Consider the following 7,878-nt stretch of genomic DNA (forward strand, 5'->3'; position numbering starts at 1 on the left):
TAGGCGTTCCGCGTTCGAGTCCTGGTTCGTAAGTGGTTGTTCTCTTTCTTGTGTTCTTTCTGTGAGGTGCGTGAATGAGCCCCTCTGTAAAAAGAGGTTGTACAAGCGAGTGTGTGTGTGCTATCTTCATTTGAGCTAGAAGTCAGACTTCTGCCTTCTGGTACTCAGGAGTCTTTAACCTCAGAAGCTACTGCTCAAAAATTTGACTTAAAAATAGGCACACGACAAAAACAATGAAAAAATAAAGATACGCTTTCAGTAATGGATGACACAATGGAGCTCATAGAAAATAATCTTTTAGTAATCAACATTGGGTTCTCCTGGCCACTTGCAACATTTTTAGAGTGCTGGCTTTTCTTATGCACAAAATATAGAATCGACAATTTTCATTACCTTTTTCTATGGGGAGGGCCTTATAGTCCCATGCATTTTAGTATCTGATTGTGAAATTGGGTTTTATTCTTTAGTTTTAGCTTTAGAACCCTCCTACAAGAAATGTTATTGAATGCCAAACTAAGCACCTATATACAATGTTTTTAGATGTAGTGATCACTAATTTTAAATTCTTAATGTATCTTTTAGTGTTTTTAATGTTTACTACTTTTATTTTTGGGTTTTTTTTTATGTTTTATTTTGTGTCATGTAAAATATTTCCTGCCTCTTTATTTTTCTCATGCAGAAAGTATACAAAGCGAAAATGTTGTAATCGGCAGAAAAATCGAACGCGAGATTTCGACGAATCTTCGCGTTTCATATCTTCCAGAGTTTGAAAAATGCATTTTTGACTTTATGTCAGTCTGATTGTCCGTCTGTTTATCTGTGAGAACGGTAATTCAAAAATGCTTTGACCAAGGCAGATGAAATTAGGTATATGGATCGTAATCCAAATTTATAGATTTTCATTCAATTGTGAACGAAATCCATTCAGAAAAAATTTGCCTGTTTGGTTAGTCTGAGAGAAAGTTAACAGTATAATTAGAAAACTAAGAAAATTAAATGGATAAAATTTGGTACATGGATTTAAAATCTTAAGTATAGATTGGATTGACTGTATCAGTCTGTACTTGCATAACATAATAAAGTGATAACTCAAAAACACAGTGACTTAAATATATGCAATGTGGTATGCCACTTTGTGATTACAATTGCAATTATGCATCAAATTTTAATTTCATTCGGCCGAAAAAAAGGCGTCTCATTTATATATTCTGTTGCTTGCGTAAAAACAGCAATCCACCAATAATCATTCAATAATCACTACGTAATGAGGCATTGTACTTCGGTGGCATGTAGGCATATTTAATGAAAAGTATAGTAGAATGATTCGAGAAGGGCACTCTAGTTAGTTTTCTGCAAAAACTATTTCATTTAAATTGAGAAATTATGATAAGTAAAAATATGGGTATAGGGGTACAGGGAAGCTAAAAAATATCTGTAATATACAAAGAAAGCACATAAAGCTGAAAACATAATAATTTATAATTATATCCTGAAAATTAAGTGCAGTCAGTACTAGTCAGTTTCGTTTCGTTTAGTTGTATTAACGTCCCGTTGTAAAGCAACACTAAGGCTATTTTGGGACAGACCTCGTCATTTTGAACCGCGGTCAGATGACGAGGACGACACCTGAGATGGCATCCCCCTCTCCACACCGCACCACACCGGCGGGAGGACCAGTACTAGTCAGAGGGGTAATGAAGGTAAGTGATGTTTGGGGTGTCATTCAATATTTTTGTTCCAAAATGGATTAGTAACTTAGTAAATGAAGTAGCTAGACATATTTTTTCGCCTCTTGATTATATTTTGTTTAAAAAAACCAATACAAATGCACTAGCAGTTTTTCAAAAAGTTATCCCAGATTCGCAACGAGTTACTTCAACTGCTAGCATATGATCCTGTTGAACCTAGCTTTAGGAAAAGACCTAGGGCTGCGGTTGACAATATTTACGTTAATTTTCCGTCCTTAAAAAGACAGAGAATTTTTAACTCCGTGGATGGATTAAAGTTTTTTGTTTTTTTTCAAAATTTTCTTTGTTTCGGTCTTAGATAGCTACGATGAGCTACATGCTTCTGGATATTTTCGAAAATAACTTATCAAAATAGTTAATTAAATCAGTCCCCGTAGTGAAAGGCAGGTGCAGCGTCATTTCTCTATTCCCTCATAAATAATCAAAATATTTTTTCTATTAATAATTATATCATAAAAAATATTAATTAAAATTATACCAAATTTCTTGACGTTAGAACTCGTCTAAACTAGTTCAATTCATTTTAATCTTTCCCTCAAACTTACAAATTATAATTGCGATTCCAAATTAAGATGTGGAGGTCCTCGTGATCATTTAGTCACAATGCGGAACTCCGAAATATCACAACGTTGCCGTTGCCATTGTGGCGAATGGGTATGAGAGAGGATAGAACCTTGGACTTTGTGGTTCGCAGTCCAGTAACATGACCACGATACAAAAGCAATTGCTCGTGCAGCGTAAATGTTAACTGGTTTATAATCTTTACCACACCATCTCCATGATTGGCACCGGTAATATTTGTATCTCCTATTAACTAACCTAACAACATCTTATAGTAACCATATCAATATTAAAAATCTTTTATGGTTAAAATAAATAGATTGACTTGGCAATCACACTAAACAATCTAATTTAATATAATATGTTAATGTAATCTAATTTAATGTAAAGATACATTGTGATTTCATGCGATGGGGTCTCATCCCGAAGTTCACCGAGAAGCCAAGTCAATCTATGCGATGGCCAAGTCAATCTACTTATTTTAACCATAAAAGATTTTTAATATTGATATGGTTACTATAAGATGTTGTTAAGTTAGCTAATTACGTAATAACTTAAGACAGAAGCACCCTTAAGTAGGGACTGAATAAATGGACCGACTTGGTATTAAATGGATCTCACAACTTTTTACGATAGAAGAACTGAGTTGCGAGACTTGGTTTTTTTTACAAGTTATGTTTTTGATGGCATATATTTATTAGAGAGTATGTGAAAAAGTTTTGGGTTTACAAATATCGCAAAATAAACTGTTGCAAACAATGCCAGCTTTAATAAATTTTCACATTTTGTCAATTGTATTCATCAATTATTTTCTATACATTACTTGCAAAACTAATCTATCGGAATGTTCGATATTTAGTGTGTAAATGTAATTTAAAATAGTAAATTTCATTTCATGTGATGAAATATGATTCATTAAAGTTTGTTGACATTACAAATTAATGCTGTTAAAACGAGACGAATATAGCGTATCTCTAAAGGCAGTTAATATCCATTATAATTAAAAAACCCGGCATCCTGGCGTGACCCTCGAGAGATCACGCCTTTATCCTCAAAAGCTACTGCGCAAACTCGGCTTAAATCGATGACTTCGTCAGCGGGCTTTGTACAAGCGCCATAAGTAACAACAACAAAATAATTAAAAACATCCAAATGATGTTTATTATTATTTAAATGAGAGTATTGTTTTACAACTTAGCTTTTCCCATAAATGCTAAATAAAATAGTTCCTGGATGTAGCATGAATCCTATCGGAAGTTTTCCATTATAATAATCGCGTGATACCCTCTTTAACAATGTCGAATTAATGTTAAAAACAAGTAAATATCTAAACGGAACTAGAAGTTATTAAAATTTTACGTAACTGTCTTAATTACTCATTCAAATGAACAAACACAACGAAATATATTTGTTTTTTCTGAAATGGTAAATTGTCTAGTCAAAACAATCAAAAACTTGATCGTGGAAACAATGCTTCTTCCTTCCAATTTAGACATTTTATTATTAAATGTCTCCGGAATGTTGTATTCTATTGCTTTTGAAGCTGTAATTGCAAAATCAGATTCTATAAAACAAGACAATGCTGTTTGGATATCTATAATCATAAAAGGAAGTGTTTGTGTTCGTCGGTGCTGAGACGAATTTAACAGCCGCGAAATATGAACAATGCGTCTCGACATAATGATTCAATGTATCTGAATCATTATATATATATATATATATATATGTGTGTGTGTGTGTGTGTGTGTGTGTGTGTGTGTGTGTGTGTGTGTGTGTGTGTGTGTGTGTAGAACATTTTTATCTAATCGAACATTCTACTCTTTTTTTGTTTCCATTTTTTTTCAAATTATTATTTATTAATCTAATTTTAAAAAGGAAAGTCAAAATTCCTTTCTTATACAGGGTGACCAAGACATAGCAGGAGGTGTTCGGAGCCCTGTAGCGTGTTATATACTGGATGAAATATAACAAAATTTGGCCATCATACACATTAAAGTATCCGGTTTCGATTTGTCAAAAAAAAGTACCAAAAACCGCCGATAGGGGAAATCCTGGCGCTGCAATCGAAAACTTCAACTATGTAATTTGCATATTTAGGTACTTTGTGACACGATATCGAGGATAAAATGAAAGGTTACGGGAATTCAAGTCATTCTGAAAGAATTCGCCCGTCGATGGCGTTGTTACTACCTGAACGTGCTTTATTAGCCAAGCTGTTTTATCAACGGAATAAAAAGGCCAGTGCTGCTCTTCGTGAATACCGGCGGTAAAAACAGTTACGTAGAGGATCAATGACCATAACTAACTCACGAAGAATGGTTGAAAGATTTGAAACAACAGGAATTCTTGATGTGCAACCAGGCAGAGGACATAAAGTTTTCAAGCAAGAACAAGTTGAAGAAGTTGCAACTGCCGTTATGGATCAGGCGATAGCTAATAAGCAGGGTACCAGCAGTACACGTTCAATATCACGACAAACAGATATCCTGTTCTCGACGATGCAGAAGATATTGCGTAAGATCCTGAAATTGTATCTGTATAAGATAACGCCGATTCAAAAATTGTTTCCAGGGGACAGAAATACCCTATTTGAGTGTGCTTTGAGACTTCTGGTTCGAATGGAAGTGGATGACGAATGGCCGTGGCGGATATTATACAGCGATGAAACTTACTTTCATATGCACGGTAATATCAACACACATAACTGCCGAATTCGGGCTGATACAAATCCACACGTTGGTGAACAGATCCCAGCACATTCGCCGAAAGTCACAGTTGGTGTGGGTTCACTGCTTCTATTATCATCGGCCGTATTTTTATAAAAAAGTTGTTAGAAATGGACTAGTAACTTGCTCTGTCAATTCCAATAGATATGACATGTGCTCGGGAACTTTGTAATACCTCAACTGCAGTAAAAAAATTGTATCGATTCTACCATTTTCATGCAAGTTGGTGCTCCACCGCACATTGGACGTTCGGTGAAGGTTGTTCTGCGTCAACATTTCACAGACGCTAGAGTAATTAGTCGGACATTTCCCATGAATTGGCCACCTGATCTGAATCCTTGCGATTTCTGGTTGTAGGGCTACTTGAAAGGCATTATATAGAAAGGACATGTTCCTGACATTCGTACTTTAAAAGATCAAATAACGTTACATGTCAGACGAATAATTGCCGATATGCTGCGAGCCAAAGTCGAAACCTTGTGTACAAACATGCAATTATTGGAACATCAGTCTAGTGATCACCTAGAGCCAAATTTGTAACTTGTTATAATAAACGTTTTTCATTGATATTTGGTGTATTGTTGTATTGTACTGTTTCCATTGGCAATATGTATTTTTTTTTCACATATTATGCGCTTGCAGCGCCATTATTTCCCCTATTGGCATTTTTTTGGTATTAATTTTGTTATATTTCGTCCAGTATATAACACGCTACAGATTTCCAAACACCTCCTGTTATTTCTTGATCACCTTGTATATTGTAAATATTTTCGTATATTGTAATTATATTCCTTGTATATTGTAAAATGTAGGATATTGCAAAGCTTATATTGTTTATTTTCTGCATCTACAAAAAGATGGGAATTTCTACAAAAAGCATTTAAACATTACTCTTAAGCCATCATGTGACACTCGATATGAAGCCAAAATAGATTCGGTTAAAGCAATGTAGGCACAGTTTGAACAAACACGTAATGCCTTAGACGAACTTATTGGTGTAAGTAACATTAATGCAGGCGGTATCCGAAGCGAAAAGTTTATTGGATGGAATACAAGAAATGCCCTTTATTTTATGTTTAATAGTATGGTTTGCACTATTGTCCAAAATTAACACTGTCAATAAACTATTTAAATCATAAACAATTGTTCTTGACTCGGCCTTCAATTTAGTCGATAAAATTAAAACTTAAATCCAAAATTTAAGAATAAAATTTAAGCCATTTTTAGACGAAACAAAAGTGCCTGCTCGTAATTTGATCATTTCAGAACATTTTGCTGAAAAAACGAAGAAAAAGGAAAAAATTATATTCCGAATTAGCAGAAACCGAAGTTATAAAAAACTCGGTAGAGGAATTTATGTGTTATTAGTTTAACACTGTAATTGGTTGTGTTATTGTACAAATAGAAGATAGATTTAAAAGTATGCGAAATATTATTTCTGATTTCAAATTAATCACTGATATAAAAACTTTAAAAAAACATGAATTAAAGAAATGTTCCAAAAACTTTGTAAGGTTTTATAATAGAAATGTAGATGAAAACAATCCAGGAAATTTGTTTGCTACCGGATTTGATTTTGAATGGAAGAGATGTAAATAACGCACAAGACGTATTGAAATACATACTAAATAATAATTATAATGAGTTATTTCTAAATGTATTAACTGTGTTCAAACTTTTCTTTACGTTGCCAATTACTACATCAAGTGCCGAGCGCTCTTTCAGCAAATTAAAATTAATAAAGAATTAATTCGATCAAGCATGTGTTCAGAACGCTTAAATGCACTTGCTATATTAAGCATCAAAAAAGAATCTGGAAAAAATTTCTTGTTAAGTAATTAATGTATTAACAAAAAAAATTACGTATTAAATAAACATGCATTAATAATATATGTTCGGATTTGCGTTTTGTTTTTTGCTTCATAAAAAATTAGGGTCCTAAATGCACCCAGGCTCTTTTACAGAGAAAGCCGGCTCTGATTTTGTCTCAGTACATATGAACGAAAACATTTTAAAATCGTTACATAATTTAATTGCCAAAATTGGCATTTTCTTTTTATATGGCTTCATTTAATTTCTTTAGCTTCATGTTTATAATAATAGAATTTCGTAATCGGTTTTTCTGGCCCTTTATTGTGAGCTAAAGTCTTTAAAATTTGTAAAATTTAAAAAATTTGTATACAATTTAGATTTTTTACAAATGTTATTTATTAACAAATTATTTTCGAATTTCTACAATATTTGTAATAGTAAGTTATAAATTAAAGACTAAAAATAAAAATAAAAAGGCTACTTTATAATTTATAAGTGAATTTGAGAAGTATTTTCTTTTAAATTTAATAATATTTCTTTTTATATATTTCTTAACATTTAACCCATCTTTAAAACTCATTCTTTGTTTAAAGTAAAACATCTGAATCATTATTATAACACTATCAGAATCATTCATGCACGTCATATTCGAGTCATTATTATATTACATTCTTTTTAAGGAAAAAAAAATAAGGAGAATTATTATTTAATGTGCTAGGCGACATTGATCTAATCAGTTGAACATTCCCTCTATTTTTTGAACATATTTTTATTAATCTACCAAATATTCTTTTATCGATTTTGTGAAAGGTATGATGTGATGTACATGATTAAAATCATGCAAAATGTTCTGAAGGACTAATTTTTCAATCTAGATCTACCGAATTTAGTATGATTGATATTTCTTTTCCGTAATTTTTTTGCTAATAAATTTCTTCCATTTAAACAAGGATTTTATAAAATTTTAATTAGATTTTTAATTAAAATCAATCGAAGTTTTGCTTTTTTTTACATAATTTGAAAATATAATT

Source organism: Argiope bruennichi, chromosome 10 (assembly GCF_947563725.1).
Source record: "Argiope bruennichi chromosome 10, qqArgBrue1.1, whole genome shotgun sequence".
Lineage (NCBI taxonomy): Eukaryota > Metazoa > Arthropoda > Arachnida > Araneae > Araneidae > Argiope > Argiope bruennichi.